General features: G+C 53.5%; 1 long non-coding RNA gene and 1 gene segment (V, D, J or C); both read right to left on the minus strand.

Annotated features, from left to right (window-relative positions):
• LOC112930265 (immunoglobulin alpha-2 heavy chain-like) overlaps positions 1–19,251 on the minus strand; it is a 1,136,867-nt gene that overhangs the window by 93,759 nt on the left and 1,023,857 nt on the right.
• LOC112930320 (uncharacterized) lies at positions 9,259–12,284 on the minus strand. The gene is made up of 2 exons (XR_012002345.1): positions 12,153–12,284; positions 9,259–10,499 (listed from the first exon to the last, which is right to left on the minus strand). It is a non-coding gene; the product is annotated as an uncharacterized lncRNA (long non-coding RNA).

The raw sequence follows: 19,251 nt of genomic DNA on the forward strand, positions 1-19,251 counted from the left end.
GAGAGAGAGGCAGAGACATAGGCAGAGGGAGAAGCAGGCTTCATGCACCGGGAGCCCAACGTGGGACTTGATCCCAGGTCTCCAGGATCGCGCCCTGGGCCAAAGGCAGGCACTAAACCACTGCACCACCCAGGGATCCCGTTTATAGGAAATATTGTGCAACTCTCGGAAATGGACCAACGACTTCTCACGTCTTCAGAGGAAATAAAGGCATTGTCTCGTACACCCTTCCGGGTGGTCTGATCCAGTGGGGGCTCTGAGCTTTTTGCCCTCTTTGGGCTCATTCAGAATTCCCTGAGCTGTAGGCTGTTGATGGCAACGTACATTCTCTTCTTAGTAAGGATGGTTGATTCTTCCCTGCCTCCCATGGAAAAAGTCGGATGCCTTCAAAGATGCACGTACATATAAATGCTTTTTCACATTCTTGATTCAACTATGGAAGGGAGATGCTTTGACTTCTACTGAATTGACGTGTTATACAGAATTTTTGAAAGGTGTCCATTATAGGTCCACACGGGAACTAGCTTGACACGTGGCACATGTGTCTTTTCCCTGAGGGCCCCACTTCTCCTGGGTCCAGGAGATCCTGTGGCCTGGATGGGTAGGAGACCAGGTGCAGAGGAGCAGGACTAGGGCAGCCACACCGCCTTATGCAGGGGTTCTGTTACAGGGTGCTCTCCCGGCAGAGTTTCCGTGACCCCACAGATTGCGCTCTTCTGTTCCAGAGCCTGAGGCCCCCCCCTCCGATGATTTCATTCACAGCACTAGTCACAACAGTCCTTAATATTTGTGGAATCATGTATGGCATGGCCTCCTTTGCCCTGGATGGTCACTTCCTTGTGACCAGAGACCACACCTATCTCATTGAGCACAGGGTCCTTGCTGCTGGTGCTAATGGCAAGGGGCCCTCTTGGAACTCCTTATCCTGTACATAGGGATGGCATCTTCAGAGACCTTCCAGCACCACTGTCCTCTCATCATTATCCTCCTGGTTCTGAACTTTGGGTCTCTATCTCTTACCTCTGAACTACCCTCTGCTGGTTCTGTGACCCTGGGTCTCTAACTCTTACTTCTCATCTGTATCTTCCTGTTTCTGTGACTCTAGGTCCCTATGTCTTACTTGTCCTCATTCTCCTCCTTTTGTGTGACTCTGGGTCTCTATCTGTTACCTCTCATTAATCTCCTCCTAGCTCTTGACACTGGAACTCTCTTACGTCTCATAATTCACTTCCTGGTTCTGTGACACTGGGTCTCTATCTCTTACCTCTCATCAATCTCCATCTGGTTCTGTGACCTGGGTCTCTATCTCATACCTGACATCAAACTCCTCCTGGTCTATGACTCTGGGTCTCTATAACCTACCTTTCATCATACACTGCATGTTTTTTTGACTCTGGGTCTCTGTCTCTCACTTCTCATCATTCTCCTCCTAGTTCTGTTACTCTGCACCTCTCCCTATTACTTCTCATCTTTCACATGTAGCTTGTGTGACTCTGGGTCTCTATCTCTTACTTCTCATCAATTTCCTCCTGGTTCTGTGACTCTGGGTCTCTATCTCCTATCTCTCATCATTCATGTCCTGGTTCTTTTTAAAAAATATTTTAAAAATTGGAGTTCGTTTGCCAACATATAGCATAACACCCTGTGCTCATCCCATCAAGTGCCCCCCTCAGTGCCCATCACCCAGTCACCCTAACCCTCCACCCACCTCCCTTCCCACTACCCCTTGTTAGTTTCCCAGAGTTAGGAGTCTCTCATGTTCTGTCTCTCTTTCTGATATTTCCCACTCATTTTTTCTCCTTTTCCCTTTATTCCCTGTCACTATTTGTTATATTCCCCAAATGAATGAGAAAATATGTTTGTCCTTCTCCAATTGACTTATTTCACTCAGCATAATACCCTCTAGTTCCATCCACATCGAAGCAAATGGTGGGTATTCATCGTTTCTAATGGCTGAGGAATATTCCATTGTATACATAGGCCACATCTTTTTTTTAATAAATTAATTTTTTATTGGTGTTCAATTTACCAACATACAGAATAACACCCAGTGCTCATCCTGTCAAGTGTCCCCCTCAGTGCCCGTCACCCATTCACCCCCACCCCTCGCCCTCCTCCCCCTCCACCACCCCTAGTTCATTTCCCAGAGTTAGGAGTCTTTATGTTCTGTCTCCCTTTCTGATATTTCTCACACATTTCCCCTCCCTTCCCTTCTATTCCCTTTCACTATTGTTTATATTCCCCAAATGAATGAGAACATACACTGTTTGTCCTTCTCTGATTGACTTACTTCACTCAGCATAATACCCTCCAGTTCCCTCCACGTCGAAGCAAATGGTGGTTATTTGTCGTTTCTAATGGCTGAGTAATATTCCATTGTATACACAAACGACATCTTCTTTATCCATTCATCTTTCGATGGACACCGAGGCTCCTTCTCCAGTTTGGCTATTGTGGACATTGCTGCTAGAAACATTGGGGTGCAAGTGTCCTGGTGTTTCACTGTATCTGTATATTTGGGGTGAATTCCCAGCAGTGCAATTGCTGGGTCATAGGGTGGATCTATTTTTAACTCTTTGAGGAACCTCCACACAGTTTTCCAGAGTGGCTGCACCAGTTCACATTCCCACCAACAGTGTAAGAGGGTTCCCCTTTCTCCACATCCTCTCCAACACTTGGTGTTTCCAGTCTTGTTAATTTTCCCCATTCTCACTGGTGTGAGGTGGGATCTCATTGGTGTTTTGATTTGTATTTCCCTGGTGGCCAGTGATGTGGAGCATTTTCTCATGTGCATGTTGGCCATGTCTACGTCTTCCTCCGTGAGATTTCTGTTCATGTCTTTGGCCATTTCATGATTGGATTGTTTGTTCCTTTGCTGTTGAGTTTAATAAGTTCTTTATAGATCTTGGATACTAGCTATTTATCTGATAGGTCTTTTGCAAATATCTTCTCCCATTCTGTAGGTTGTCTTATAGTTTTGTTGACTGTTTCTTTTGCTGTGCAGAAGCTTTTTATCTTGATTAAGTCCCAATAATTAATTTTTGCTTTTGTTTCCCTTGCCTTTATGGATGTATCTTGCAAGAAGTTGCTGTGGCCAAGTTCAAAAAGGGTGTTGCCTGTGTTGTCCTCTAGGATTCTGATGGAATCTTGTCTCACATTTAGATCTTTTATCCATTTTGAGTTTGTCTTTGTGTATGGTGCAAGAGAGTGGTCTAGTTTCATTCTTCTGCATGTGGATGTCCAATTTTCCCAGCACCATTTATTGAAGAGTTATGTCCTGGTTCTGTGACTCTAGGTCTCTATCTCTTTCCTCTGATCATTTACCTACTGGTTGTGTGACTCTGAGTATCTCTTATGTTCATTTTTTGTGTCCAGGTTTTGTGATCTAGGTCTCTATCTTTTTCCTCATCAATCTCCTACTCGTTCTGTTACTCTGGATCTCTATCCCTTACCTCTAATCATTCTCCTCCTGGCTCTGTGACTCTGGGTCTTTATCTCTTATTTCTTGACATTCATCTCCCATTTCAGTGACTACGGGTCTCTATCCCTTTCTTCTCATAATTCTCCTCCTGGTTCTGTGACTCTGCATCTCTCTCCCTTGCACCTCATCATTCACCTGTAGCTTGTATGATTCTGGGTCTGTATCTTTTACCTCTCATCACTCTCCTCTCCTCCTGGTTCTGTGAGTCTCGGTCTCTACTCTAACCTCTTATCATTCACTTCCTGGTTCTGTAACTTGGGGTTTTTATACCCCAATTCTCATCATTCTCCTACTTGTTCTGTGAATCGGGGTCTCTGTCCCTTACTTCTCATATTTCCCCTCCTGGTTGTGACTCTCCATCCCTATCTCTTATCTCTCATCATTCACTTTCTGCTTGGTGACTCTGGGTCTCTATCACTTACCTCTAATTTTTTTATGATAGTCACACACACACACACACACACAGACACACACACAGAGAGAGAGAGAGAGAGAGGCAGAGACATAGGCAGAGGGAGAAGCAGGCTTCATGCACTGGGAGCCGATGTGGGATTCGATCCCGGGTCTCCAGGATCGTGCCCTGGGCCAAAGGCAGGCACTAAATCGCTGCGTCACCCAGGGATCCCTATCTCTTACCTCTAATGCTTCTCCTCCTGGTTCTGTGACTCTGCATCTCTATCTCTTACTTCTCATTATTCACCTCCTAGTTCTGTGACGCTGAGTTATATCTCCTATCTCTCATCCTTCCCCTCCTGGTTTTGTGACTCTGGGTCTCTATCTCTTACCTCTCGTAGTTGTCCAATTTCTTATGTGATTCTGGGTCTCTATCTGTTATCTCACATACTTGCCTCCTGGCTCTGTGACCCTGGAACTCTATCTCTTCCCTCTCATAATTCTGCTCCAGGTACTGTGACTCTGCCTCTCTATCCCTTAACTCTCATCCATCTCCACTTGTTCTGTGATCCTGGGTCTCTAGCTCTTACCTCTCATAATTCCCCTCCTTTTTGTGTGACTCTGGATCTCTATCTCTTAACTCTCCTCAAACTCCTCTTGGTTCTGTGACTCTGGGTCTTTATCTCTTACTTCTCTACTTTCTCATTCTCATTTTGTGACTCTATGGCTCTATCCCTTTCCTCTCACCATTCTCCTCCTGGTTCTATGACTGTGGATCTCTATCTCTTACCTCTTACGTTTCTCATCCTGGTTTGGTCACCCTGGGTCTCTGTCTCTTACCTCTCATCAATTCCTTCCTGCTTCTGTGACTCTGGGTCTCTATCTCTTACCTCTCATTATTTTTCCTCTTTTTGTGCGACTCTGGGTCTCTATCTGTTACCTCTAAATAATTTCCTCCTGACTCTGACTCTGGAACTCTATTACTTACCTCTCATAATTCACTTCCTGGTTTTGAGACTCTGGGTATCTAACTCTTACCTCATCATCCCCCTCCTGGTTCTGTGACCTGGATCTCTATATCCTCTCTCTCATCCTTCCCCTCATGGTTATGTGACTCTGGGTCTCTCTCTTACCTCTCATCATTCTCCTCTTGGGTCTGTGACTCTGCCTCTCTATCTCTTACCTCTCATCAATCTCTGCCTTGTTCTGTGACACTGGGTATCTCTTGCCTCTGATAATTCTCTTCCTGGCTCTGTGACTCTGGTTCTTTAACTCTTACCTCTCATACTTCTCCTACTCGTTCTGTATCTCTAACCTCTCATCCTTCCCTTCCTGGTTTTGTGACTCTGGGTCTCTTATTTCTTAGCTCTCATCATTCTCCTCCTCTTTCTGTGATCCTGGGTCTCTATCTCTTACCACTTACATTTCTCCACCTTGTTCTGTACACTGGGTCTCTCTCTTTTATCTCTTCAATCACCATCTAGTTCTATACCCTGGGTCTCTATCTCTTACTATTCTGTGTCTGTGACTCTGTGTCTGTATCTCTAACTTCCCATTTGTCTCCTCCTGTTCTTGGTCACTATCCCTTACCTGTTATTATTTTCCTCCTTTTTGTGTGACTCTGGGTCTCATTCTGTTACCCCTCATTAATCTTCTCTGGATTCTTGACTCTGGAACTCTATCTCTTCCATCTCATAATTCATCTCCTGGTTCAGTGACTCTGGGTTGTTTTTCCAATCTCTCATCATTCACCTCCTCATTCTGCCACCTGGTCTCACTCTTTTACCACTCATCCATCCCCCCCTCTTGTTTTGTGACTCTCGGTCCCTATCTCTTACCTTCCATCAATCTCTATTTGGTTGTGACTCTGGTCTCTTATCTCTTTCTCTCATCATTCTCCTACTGAGTCTGTGGCTCTCCGTCTATATCTTACCTCTCATCAATGTGCACCTTGCTCTGTAACTTAGGGTCTCTATCTCTTATCTGTCACATTCATCTCCTGGGTTTCTGACTTGGGTCTCTATCTCTTACCTCTCATTCTTGTTATGGTCCTACGGCTCTGGGTTTCTAAGTCTTACCTCTCATCATTTTCCTGCTGGTTCTGTGACTCTGGGTATCTATCCCTTACTTCTCATCATTCTCCTGGTGATGCAACGCTGCATCTCTATCTCTTATGTCTCATCATTCACCTCTTGTTTAAGTTACTCTGGGTTTCTTTTTTTTTTTAATTAATTTTTATTGGTGTTCAGTTTACCAACATACAGAAAAATACCCAGTGCTCATCCCGTCAAGTGTCCACCTCAGTGTCCGTCACCCATTCCCCTCCAACACCCGCGCTCCTCCCCTTCCACCACCCCTAGTTTATTTCCGCGAGTTAGGAGTCTTTATGTTCTGTCTCCCTTCCTGATATTTCCCAACATTTCTTTTCCCTTCCTTTATATTCCCTTTCACTATTATTTATATTCCCCAAATGAATGAGAACATACACTGTTGACTCTGGGTTTCTATCTCTTACCTTATTTCATTCTTCTCCTTGTTTTGTGACCTGGGTGTTTACCTCTTACCTCTCATCATTCACCTCCTAGTTTTGTGATTCTGGGTCTTTTTATCTTACTCTCATCATTCTCCTCCTTGTTCTGTGACACTGGGTCTCTTTCTCCTACCTGTCATACTTATGCTGTGGTTCTTTCAGTTTGGGACTCTCTTTCTTACTTCTCATAATTCCCCTCTTGATTCTGTAACTCTGCATCTATATCTCTTACCCCTGATCATTCTCCCCCTGCTTCTGTGACTCTGGTTCTCCATCTTTTACTTCTCATCCTTCCTTTTCTGTTTCTGTGACTCTGCATCTCTTTCTCTTACATCTCATAATTTTCCTCCTGTTGTGTGACTCTGGTTCTCTATCTCTTGTGTCTCATTTTTCTGTGTCCAGGTTCTGTGACCTTGAGTCTATATCCCTCACTTCTCCTCATTCCCCTCCTGGTTCTGTGACTCCTCGTCTCTTATCTCTTAATTCTCATTATTCCCTTCCTGCTGGTGTGACAATTTGTCTCTATCTCTTACATCTCATCCTTCTTCTCCTGGGCCTGTAGCTCTGCATCTTTATCTCTTACCTCCCATCATTCTCCTCCTACTTGTGTGACTGTGGATCTCTTTCTCTTAATTCTAATTCTTTTCTTCCTAGGTCTGTGACTCTGGGTCTCTATCTCCTACTTCTAATGTATTTCCTCTGAATCTTTTACTACTGAGTTTTATGATACATAATCTCTGCTTATGTAAATGTCAAATACTGTGTGTGTGTCACAGGGTTTATGTGGGAGGCGAGGGTCATCCATGTGCTAGAAAGGTCACAGGTGGGAGCCCCGGAGCCTGGTGGTTGTTAGTACTCACAGAGGAGGTGTTATAGTCCAAGGGTGAGGGTATAGCTCTGTCTGCTTTTGGTATCTGCAAGGAGGACACAGTGTGGTCCTGCCTCTGCCTCTGAGTTGTGTGTGTCTCCTACAACCTAGGGGTGTATCTTGAGGAACTGAGACCTCCCAGTCACCACGAGGACAGAATCTCGACTTCAGCATTGCTGGCCCAGGTACCGAGGCCTAAGGAGACCAGCATGAGAACAATGTTTCCCTAGTCTTTATTGATGCCCCACCTGCCCTCACTCCTCATTTACCTTGAAAACATGGTCACTCTATCTCCAAGTGGAGTTCACACAAGATTCCCTGCAGCGTCCCTCCTTTTTTTAAAAATTAAAAAAAATTATATATTTTTTTTATTGGAGATTGATTTGCCAACATATAGTATATCACCCAGTGCTCATCCCATCAAGTGCCTCCATCAGTGTCCGTCACCCAGTCACCCCATCCCCTGTCTACCACCCCTTCCTCTACCCCCTGTTTGTTTCCCAGAGTTAGGAGTCTCTCATGTTCTGTCTCCCTCTCTGATTTTCCCACTCATTTCTCTCCTTTCCCCTATAATCCCTTTCACTATTTTTTATGTTCCCTGAATGAGTGAAATCATATGATGATTGTCCATCTCTGACTGACTTACTTCACTTAGGATAACACCTTCCATTTCCATCCACATTGAAGCAAATGGTGGGTATTCATCGTTTCTGATGGGTGAGGAATATTCCATTGTATGTATAGGCCACATCTTATTTATCCATCATCTTTTGATGGACACTGAGGCTCCTTCCACAGTTTGGCTACTGTGGATATTGCTGCTATGAACATTGGGGTGGAGGTGTCCTGGCGTTTCACTGCATCTGTATCTTTGGGGTAAATTCCAGCAGTGCAATTGCTGGGTCGTAGGGCAGTTCTATTTTTTTTTAATTGTAGTTCAATTTGCCAACATATAGCATAACACCCAGTGCTCATCCCACCAAGTGCCCCCAGGGCAGTTCTATCTTTAACTCTATGAGGACCCTCCACACAGTATTCCAGAGTGGCTGCACCAGTTCACATTCCCACACATAGTGCAAGAAGGTCCCCCTTTTTCCACATCCTCTCCAACATTTGTTGTTTCCTGTTTTGTTAATTTTCCCCATTCTCACTGGTGTGAGGTGGGATCTCATTGTGGTTTTGATTTATATTTCCCTCATGGCCAATGATGTGGAGCATTTTCTCATGTGCTTGTTGCCCATGTCTATGTATTACTCTGTGAAATTTCTGGTCAGGCCTTTTGCCCATTTCATGATTGGATTGTTTGTTTCTTTGCTGTGGAGTTTAATAAGTTTGCAACATCCCTCCTGATCGGTGCCCTGCTCACCTGACTGGCATCCTGCTTTGCTTACCTTTGCCAATGCTCTCCCCATAGCCTCACCTGGCCTGGTCTTCACTAGTGATCCCATCTGGTCCTTGTGCATGGACCCAACAGGCCTGTGCTGGCCCAAATGTGTCCCTCAAGTCTTGTGTCCTGACACAGGACCTCAGAATGTGGCTGATTTGAGATGGGTTCTTTGAGAGGTAGCAAGGTGAAAGGAGGTCATTAGCCCCATCAGCATTGCTGGTCTTCCACATGGACTCCTGTCCTTGTAAGAGCAGGTGTCAGGATATGGGAAGTACAGGAGGTCGGCTGGAGGAGGACATGGGGATGGGCCCTCTGAGGCCTGCATCTCCCACTGCCGGCTACTAGGACTGTGAAAGCATAAATGCATGTGGTTTAAGATGCCAGAATGGAGGGTCTTTGTCTGGCAGCCTTCACTGACTAATACACATCCAGCACATGCCTGTTGCTCTGTCCACAGCCAGGGCAGCAGTCATTGTGCCTCCAGCCCCAGGCTGGGTCTGCTCCCCACCTGACTCCAACATCTGGAGGGAGCCAATGCATGGTGTGGCATGGCTGTGGATTTCACTCACCTATCGACAGAAGAAGCCCTTCCTCAGTGATTTCTGGAATTTTTGAAGATTTTATTGTCTTTACAAAAAGAAAGAATCTGTAAGGAATTTAATAAGCTCCAGAAATGTAGAGAGATTAAAACAAGCTAGCCAAGCTATAACAGTGGCTTTCATTTGCATGATCCCTGCACATTCTCTCCCAGGGGCACAGGGGCTCTGCTTCTTCTCCCCGGCATGGCCGTCTCAGGCCATATAGGGGCTCCCACCTGGCACTAGCTCCAGGACAGGCAGAGATCCAGGCGTAGGGGCCCCCTGGCCCTTACCCATGGCTTCAGGCTCTCTCTCTGCCCCCCATTCTCCTCCCCCAGGACTGCAAGCTAGAAGGAGTTCTTGCCCCATGGGACTCAGGTCCAGGCCACAGTACTGAATGGGCTGGGTCTGCTGCCTTGGCCCCCCAGGACCCTCCAGCTCTGTCCATGGAGCCTTTGTCCCCCTGCCTGGGACCAGGTCAGCAGGACCCTCTCCAGGAGGCCTGTCTGGGTGACATAACTTCTTCCCCAAGTGTTGTCGTCCAGCAGCTGTGGGGCTCCTGCAGCAGCCTCAGGCCCGGGCCCTCTCACTCTGGTCTCCTCTGGTGGAGAAGACCTGACTGACTATTAGCGACATGTCAGGGGTTTCCCTGTTGGGTGACAGCAGCCCATGGCTTCCTCTTGATGTGCCAGAACATGCCTGTCTGGGGACATCCTGAATTCTGGAGCCTGGTCTGTACAGGGTGTGCACAGAGGCCATACCCTGCCCAGATAGACACTGAGCTCGCCAGCTCTCTGCCTCCTATGGGAACAAATGAGCCGGTCTACCCAAGGGCCATCCCCTGAGGGCCATACTGCCCAATGCCTTAGTGTCCACATGACCCCAGGCATGTCTTGGTGATGGCTAGGAGGGGCCAGCAGGTGTCCTTCAGCTCAGGTTGGGGGCATTCTTGGTGTTCTCTTGATTCTCCAGACAGTGGGTCAGGGGGCAGGGCAGCCCATGGTGGCCACAAGGCCAGATGGTGGAGGTGCAGGCCCAGGATGACCGTGAGGTCAGAGCTTGGTGAGGTCAGAGAGTAGAGGAGCAGGCCTGGAAGCAGGCAAGTGGCACAAACCGAGGCACCCATTTCCTACATGGGGTCTAGGGCAATGCTGGACATCCATCTCAGAGGGCTTGCCCTAGGCCCCTTGCCTGATCATGTTCCTGTAATCGGGGACAATTGTGCGCTTCAACTCCACCACTGATGAGAAGATCCACTTCACCTGCATCAGGGAGGGGAGGGTGTGAGCTTGGCCTGGACCCCCACAGACCACCTCCCTCCATGACCAAGCTCCTGCCCCCAAGGCTAGGTAATGTGAGGGGATCCTGGAGGGGACGGTGTGGGTAGAGGGAGCAGACAGTGAGAGGACAAGGGTGGGACAGAGAAGGGACCGTGTGGGGGTAGTGAGGAGATAGTGAGGAGACTTTGTGGGCACAGCGAGGGACATTGTGGAGATAGTGAGAGGACAGTGAGGGGACAGTGAGGAGAGAGTGAGGGGTCTGTGTGGGGACAGTGAGGCTTCAGTGAGAGTATAGTGAGAGGACAGTGAGCAGACCTTTTGGGGACACTGAGGGCATAGAAAGCTGACATTTTCATGACAGTGTGGGCACAGTGAGCAGACAGTATTTGGACATTATGTATATGGTGAGGGGATACCATATGTGGGGACAGTGTGGGGACATTGAGAGGACTCTGAGAGGACTTTGAGGAGACAGTGAGGGAACAGTGAGGGGATAATTGGGAACAGTGTGGGGACAGTAGGGGACAGAGAGGGGATGTGAAGGGACAGAGTGGCAACAATGAGGGGACAGTGTGAGTACGTGGAGGAGACAGTGAGGGGAGAGTGAAAGGAAATTGAGGCCACAGTGAGGGGACAGCGATTGGACAATTTGGCGACTGTGTGGGGACCATGTGAGGACAGCGAGGGAACTATGAGGGGACTGTGATTACACATTGAGAAGACAATGAAGGGACATCGGAGGAAATTGGAGACATTGCAGAGATCATGAGGAGAGAGTGAGTGGACAGTGAGGAGACAGTGATAGGAACGTGAGGATAAAGTGTGGGGACAGTGAGGAGACAGGGCACAATGTGGGGACAATGTGAGGACAGTGAGTGGACAGTGTAGTGACAGTGTGGGAACTGTGAGGGGACACTTTGGGGATGGTGAGGGGATAGTGATGGGACCATGGGGGTACTGTGAGGAGACAGTGAGGAGAGAGTTAGGGGGCAATGTGGGGGCAGTGAGGGGACAGTGAGGAGACAGCGAGGAAATAGTGAGGGAGAGTGAAGAGAAAGTGTGGGAAATGTGTGGAGAGACTGAAAAAAACAGAAAGTGGATAGTGAGGAGAAGTGTGGGGACAGTGATGAGTCAGTGAGAGGACAGTTAGGTGACAATGAGGAGACAGTGAGGAGACACTGAGGAGGCGGCGAGGATACTGTGAGGAGACAGTGTGAGGACAGTGAAGAGAAAGTGAGGAGGTGAGATAGTGCAGAGACACTGTGGGACAGCAAGGAGAGAGTGAGAAGGCAGTAATGGTGCCTTGAGGAGACAGTGTGAGGACAGTGAGGGGACAGTGAGGAGCCAGTGAGGAGCCAGTGGAGGCACAGTGTAGAGACATGAGAGGACTGTGAGGAGACTGCGAGAGGACAGTCTGTGGAATGTGTGGGGGTTGTGAGAGGATGGTGAGGGGACAGTGAGGGGGTACCATGGGGACATTATACAGATAGGCAGACGACAGTGAAGGGACAGCGAAGAGACATCATGCAAAATTGTAGGATCACCACATGGGCATTGTGGGGTCTGTACAGGCACATGGTGAGGACAGCGACGGGACAGTGGGCCATAGTCCGGGGACAGTACGGGTGTGCCCACCTTGAAGAGGGTGACAGTGGCGCTGTAGCACACACTGAGCAGGAAGAGGGTGATGAAGATGGAGATGGTGGTCCACAGCCCGTCCAGCTCCCCGTCCTGGTCCTCAGCACAGCTGTCATCCAGGATCAGCTCTGGACAGGAAGGGGGTGGTTAGTCTCATGCATGCCTGAGGGGTTGATTCCCTGAGGGACAGTCACAGCCCTCTGCAACCCTGGGTGCCAGCCTCAGCACCCCAGCCCTACCGCTTGGACCAGGCCAGTGGGGGACCTGCACCCTCTCTGCTCTGCCCTGTGCTGGGACCCTGTGGGGAGAATGAGCCCTGACTGCCACACCTCCTCTTGCCCTGGAGGTCCAGGCCCTTGTGGGAAGGTCAGCGGAGAATAAGGAAGGGCCCAGAGTGACAGGGAGTGACCCTACTGAACAAGTGGGTGGGAGCATCAGGATAAGCTGGGTTGTGGGGGTTTTGTGCATGTCAAGAGGGGGTGTAGGTTCCCTGGGGCAGAGGAGGGCAGGTCGGTGTGGTCAGTGTGTGGATGAGCTGCTGAGCAGCTGACGGGCGTTGGAGGGGATGGGGACCAGGGTGTTGTCCATGGCGAGGGTTCCCAAGACTGGCTCTGCTTTGGGCACTGCAGTTGGTCCTGTGTGAGGCCCAGGGGAGGACCCGTCCTCGTCCAGCTGGGGCCTGTGTGTGTGTGTGTCTGTGGTGTGTGAGAAGGTGGTGGTGCTCAGCGGGTTGGGTTTGTTTTCAATGGATCTGGACTCAGTGTCCATGTGGAAGTCTCCAATTGTCCCTCCCCTGGGCACTCAGAGCCACCTGCCTCTGCCCCACTGGGGCACGGGGTGAGTGTCCCCATGAGTGGACAGGCCTGGTCCCAGGGGGGATGAACTCAGGTGGGACCTCCTCACTGGACGTAGGGTGGGGGACTGTACATGATGGAGTGTCTGAGGGCAAATAGGGCCTGTTTCCTCCCGACAGGACAGGCATGGCTACTGTGTTGACACAGAGCTACCAAGCAGAGCTCTCCGTAGGCCCAAGGGACAGGGAGCCCAGGGCATGAGGACAGGCCAGTGTCCCACAACTCGGAACAGAGGCGGGAAGGTCTGTGTGCTCATTTCCCTGAGGGGCCCTGGAGGGGAAAATAGTGCTGTCCCCATCCACACGCCCCAGCCCTGGCTAGCTTCTGGCTGGATTGGGGCCCACAGGGGCTGGACCTCTGGCAAAACGCACTCCCCAGGCTCAGGCAGCTCCTGGTCCTACGTTGTGGCAGCCTGTGCAGCCCTCCCCACTGGAGGTGCAGAGCCCACCCACCAATGGTGACACCTTAGCCTCAGAGCTGGCCTGCCCGTACCACCCAGTGCCCAGGTATCCCGAGCTCTACCTCGGAAAGAACCATGACAGCGTGCAGGGTCCCAGGGCAGTGCTGGGTGCTTTATTTCATGATGGGTGCCTACCCGGGGTTATGTACACAGGGACAGGGCCTAAGGTGTCCTCATGGGATCCTGAGAGCCAAAGGTGGGGGGCTTGCTGGGTGCCGGGCGTGTTGCTCATTTACCCGGAGAATGGGAGAGGGATTTCTGTGTGTAGTGGTTGTGTAGAGCTTCATGCATCACCGCACATATGAAGGTGTCTCCCCGCTGCCAGCGACTCTTGTCCACAGAGAGTTTGCTGTACAGGAAGTAGGACCCGTCCTCGTCCAGCTGGGGTGGGGTCATGCGGTACTTTCTCTCAGGCTCCTGCTGTCCATTGCTCTGCCACTCCACATCAATCTCAGGTGGGAAGAAGTCTTTGACCAGGCACGTCAGGGTGACTGTATTCTTGCTCATCTCGTCCCGCGATGGCGGCAGGACATATACATTAGGCTGATGGGCCTGCCCTGTGGGGTAAAGGGTCAGCACAGGTGGTCGAACACCAGGGTGGAGGGCTGGTTTTAGTTTATAGGGCAACTCTCCCTCCCTGCAGCCCCTTTGCCCTGCTGCCTACCTGGGGTCTTGGAGATGATCCCCTCAATGGGGGATGGGAGGGCTTTGTTGTTGACTTTGCACTTGAACTGCTTCCCTGAAAGCCAGTCCTGGTGCACAATGGGGAGGACACTGACCACACGGTAGGTGCCATTGAACTGCTCCTCACGAGGCTGCGTGTTGGCTGTATGCACCTGCTTACTATCCACGAACCAGCTGATCTGCACCTCAGGGTTTTCTGGGTCCAGATCCACCACCACACAAGTGACCATGGGTGTTCGGGCAGTCACGAGGATGTCCTTGGGTTTCGGGGGAAAGATGAAGACTGAAGGCCCTCCCAGCAGGCCACAACCTGGAAAGGGAAACAGGGTACAGAGGTCAGGTTTGGGTGACTTCCTCTTGAGCACCCATTAACCCATAAGGCTGTGCCTGGTTGTGCACCTTCTGCTTGGGGTGCAGAGCGGGGCCCTGCTGACTCACCTGGGCATGGGCAGTTGTTACAGTTACACTTGCACTCGCATTCTTTGACCACTGCAGAGAGAGCAGACTGGGGGTTACTGGGGGCCTGGGGTGGGCACAGGTCATGGGGTGAACTTAGGTCAGGCCAGCTCATGAGGGGATCTGTGACCAGTGGCACCCAATGGGCCCCGGGAATGCAGTGGGGAATGCAGCCTGTGGTCATCTGGACCAGGCAGCCACGCCCAGAGGACACCTTCCCAGAAAGGGGAGGCCTTGAGGGCAGGGACACTGAGGTGACTCCCCGGTGACGTGGGTCCGGGAGGGACAGCTGACCTGGCCTGTCCCCGAGTGGACCCCTCCCTGAGGTCCGACATCTCACCTCGCTTATCTACTTTAGTGTTGCTGGCCCGGTGGGCCACGTTGCAGGTGAAGGTCTCGCTGGGCCACCTGCTGGAGGGCACTGTCACCATGCTGCTGAGGGAGTAGAGCCCTGAGGACTGCAGGATGGACGGGAAGGTGTGCACACCGCTGGTCAAGGAGCCGGAATTCCAGGACACAGTTACAGGCTCGGGGAAGTAGCCTGACACCAGGCAGGCCAGGGCCACCGTGGAGCCAGATTGGGACCCGCAGCTGGGGGCCAGTGGGAAAACCGAGGGGGCCGTGGTGGAGGCTGCAAGAGAGGAGGCTGTGTGACCCCCAGGGTCTCAGGGGTGCCGAGCCTGGGGAGGCTCTGGGCACCACGCCCACGTGCTTCAGGGAGGCTGCACACCAGGCGCACGGCCCAGCTGTCTGTGGCCACAGAAGCTGGACTCATCGGCCTGGTCAGTGCTGGGTGACCACCTGGATCACGTCCCCAGGGCCTCGGTCCCTGGGTCCCCCCTCAGGTTTTCTCTGGCTGCCCCACCTGACCATGGCCTCTGTGGAGCCCTGACCTGGGGGCCCTGCGCCCAGTGGGCTCCTGCTGGTCTCCTGAGCCCAGGCCTGCTGTCGCCAGCCGACTGCATCTTGCCCCAGCAGGGATTTGCACCCACTGCTCAGGACCCTCAGCACGGAGCTCTCGTCCTGGGCTGCCATGTGCCCTCCAGGCGCCATGACATCTGGGTCAGCTCTGCAGCCAAGCACCTGGGCCCGGGATCTTGTCCCTGCCCGAGCCGTCGGGACTGCCCCAGGCCTTCCAGGCATGGCTTCCTGATGTCCCTCAGGGCAGCTCCCGCCTGCCCCCGGCCTTTGCCTCCCTTGCTCTGGGGCCCGGGCAGCTCCCACAGGCCTCCCGCACCCAGAGCCGCCCTGAGCCTGTGCGCCCCTTGGGCTGGGAGGGAGCGCGGCCCTGCCCTGGCTGTCCCCTCCCACGTGCTGACAGCAAGTAGGCTGCAGCTCAGACGCCGCCACCCACCGGCCTGTCCCCTCGGACCTGGGCCCCGCTGCTCAGCTCAGGGCCCTGAAGCTGCCCCTCGCCCACCACAGCTGGGAGCCCTGCCTGGGGCTCCCCATGGGCCTCTTGTTCTCTTGTCTCTGGATCCTCGGCCCTGCACCTCGGGACCCGGCTGGCCGTGACTCCCCTCCCGGGGGGGTCTCAGGGGCCTGCAGTACCACGCTGCTGCCCTGACTGGAAACCTGTGGCTCCCTCCTTCCTAGAGTGGCCCCCCTTCCCCTGGGCCCCAAGGCCTTCCTGGCGAGGCTCTGCTCCCCCCTGGCCTCACCGCCTCAACTCCCCGGGTCCAGGAGGCTTAGTTGCCCTGACTCTCAGCCCCTGTGCGGGCAGCGCCGGCTCAGCTACCGCCCAGTCCAACCCCACTGGGTCTCAGGCCTCGGCGCTGAGATTCTGAAACAAGGCGGCACCTCCCTGCCCCCCCCGGGCCTCCGAGATGGGGCAGGTTCCGGGGTCTACTGAGCTGAGTTCTGAGAGCACCTTTGCCCCTCCTGCTCCCCATCTGCCCTGCTCCCCTGCACCCGCTCCCTTCTCCCTGGGCTTCTGGGGTGACCCCTGCCTCTCCTGCTCCCCCACCTGCCCCTGGTTCCCTGTACCTGCTCCCCTGCTCCCTGAGATCCTGGGGTGACCCCTGCACCTCCTGCTCCCCCACCTGCCCTGGGCACCTGCAACAACTCCCTGCTGCTTGAGCTCCAGCGGTGAACCCTGCCCCTCTGTTCTCCCACCTGCCCTGTGCACCTTAACCAGCTCCCCTGCTCCCTGGGCTTCCGGGTGATTCCTGCCCTGCCTGCTCCTTCAGGGGTCCCTGCTCTCCTGCACCAGCTCCCCTGTTTCCTGAGCTCCTGGCATAACCCTTGCTCCTCCTGCTCCCCACCTACCCTGCTCACTTACACCATCTCTCCTGCTCCTTGGGCTCCTGGGATTACTACTGCCCCTCCTGCTCCCCACCTGCCCTTGCTCACCTGCACAAGCTCTCCTGACCCCTGGGGTCCGGGGGGAGACCCCTGCCCCTCCTGTTCCCCATCTGACCCTGCTCACCTGCAGCAGCTCTTTGCTTCCTGGACTCCTGGGGTGACTCCTGCCTTTCCTGCTCCCCCACCTGCCCTGCTAACCTGCACCAGCTCCCTTGCTCCCTGGGCTTGAGGTGACCTCTGCCCCTTCTACCCATCCACCTGGCCCTGCTCCCCAGCATGATTTCCCCTACTCCCTGTACTCCTGGATGACCCCTTCACCTCCAGCTCCCCACCTACCCTGCTCACTTACACTAGCACCCCTGCACCCACTCCCTGCTCCCTGGGCTCCTCCGGTGACCCCTGCTCTCCTGCTCCCCTTCCTGTTCTGGTCACATGCACCCCGTCCCTACTCTCTGGGCTCCTGGGGTTACCCCTGCCCCTCCTGCTCTCCCACCTACCCTGCTCAACTGCACCAGCTCCCGGGCTCCTTAGCTGTGGGGTGATTCCTGCCCCTCCTCCTCCCCCATTTGCCCTGTTCACCAGCTCCCCTGCTGGATATGACCTGGAGTGACCCCTGCCCCTCTTGCTCTCTGAGGTGCCCCTGCTCCCCTGCACCTGCTCCCTCTGTTCCCTAGGATCCTGGGGGTGACCCCCGTCCCTGCTTCTTCCCCACCTGCCCTGCTCACCTGCACCAGCTCCCCTGCATTCTGGTCTCCTGGGGTGACCCTTGTCCCTCTTTCCCCCTACCTGCCCTGCTCCCCTGCTCCAGCTCCCCTGCTCCCTGAGCTCCTGGGGTGACCCCTGCTGCTCTACTCCCCCCCTGCCCTTCTCACCTGCTCCAGCTTCCCTGCTCCCTGAGCTCCTGGGGTGACCCCTGCCCCTCCTACTCCCCCACCTCCTCCTGCTCACCTACACCAGCTCCCCCTACCCCTTGAGCTCCTGGGGTGACCCCTGCCCATTCTGCTCTCCCGCTGGCCCCTGATCACCTGTATCTGCTCCCCCTGTCCTGTGAGGTCTTGTGGTGACTCCTGCCTGTCCTGCTCCCTCAATTCCCCTGCTCCCCTGCACTAGCTCCTGGGCTCCTTAAGCTTTGGGGTGACCTCTGCCCCTCCTGCTCCCTCACCTGCCCTGCTCCCTGGCACCCGCTCCCCTGCTCTCTGGGCTCCTGAGTTGGCCCCTGCCCCTCTTGCTCCCCCACTTGCCCTGCTCACCTGCACGTGCTCCCCTACTCCCTGGACTCCTGGGGTGACCCCTGCCTCTGTGCTCCCCCACTGCCCTGCTCACCTGCATCAGCTCCCTACTCCCTGGACTCCTGGGGTGACCCCTGCCCTTCTGTCTCCCACCTGAACTGCTCAGCTGCACAAGCTTCCCTGCTCCCTGGGTCCGTGGACAACCCTCTGCTCATGCTGCCCCCCTTGGCTCCTGCTCACCCAGGGCTGCTCCCTTCTGGTCCCAGGATCTCATGGACATGGCAGCCCCTGCCCTCCTGTTCTAAGATATGTCCCCAGAGCTCCCTGAGCCCCACCCCAGTCTGTGTGTTCCAGGTCTGCCCCTTTCCTGCAGCCCGCCTCACACCCAGTGTTCTAGGTTGGATTCCACCCTCACCCCTGGGCTCTGTCCATGTGGATCCACCCCTCAGCCCCTCTGCTGACCTGGGCTCTGGGTGCTACGAGCCTAAACCGGCCTCCCTGCTCCACTCCAACTCACCTGTGCTCATCTGATGAAGCTCAGGGCCGCTCTCCCCTCACCTGTTACCCTCCCAGGGGCATGAGCTGCTTCATTAACCTGGACAGGCCCTGGGCTCCCTGGGGTGTCTTCCCCTCCTCTGGTGAGTCAGCCCCCCACGTTCTCACCTGGGACCCACCTGTCCATCTAGACATTGCTCCTTCAGTGGCTCATGCAGTCCAGCCCTGAGCCCCAGCAGGTGCGACGAAGGGCAGCCCTCAGGCTCCTGCCCACCGGGCTCATCATGTTCCTTGATGGTCCAGGTCCTTTCCCAGCCATCAGTGTGTTGTGCATCCACCCATGTTGGCTGGGTGTGCTCGTCCCGTCTCACTCGACCGATGTGTTCCTGGGATGTCACATAGGCCTGAAGGCAGCCTGCCCTCCCCGTTGCCAGCTCAGCTGCTGCTGCCTCCATGGGTCCTGAGGGCCTGGTGTCTCCTCAGGTCCTGTGGCTGGTTCTGCTGCCCCACCTCCCTCCCTCTGTCCTGGCTCCAAGCACACCCCACTCATCTGGGTCTGGGCTGTGGCCGCAGCTTCCCTGCAGCCTTGGTCCCCCTGCAGCCTTGGTCCTCCT

Source organism: Vulpes vulpes, chromosome 6 (assembly GCF_048418805.1).
Source record: "Vulpes vulpes isolate BD-2025 chromosome 6, VulVul3, whole genome shotgun sequence".
Lineage (NCBI taxonomy): Eukaryota > Metazoa > Chordata > Mammalia > Carnivora > Canidae > Vulpes > Vulpes vulpes.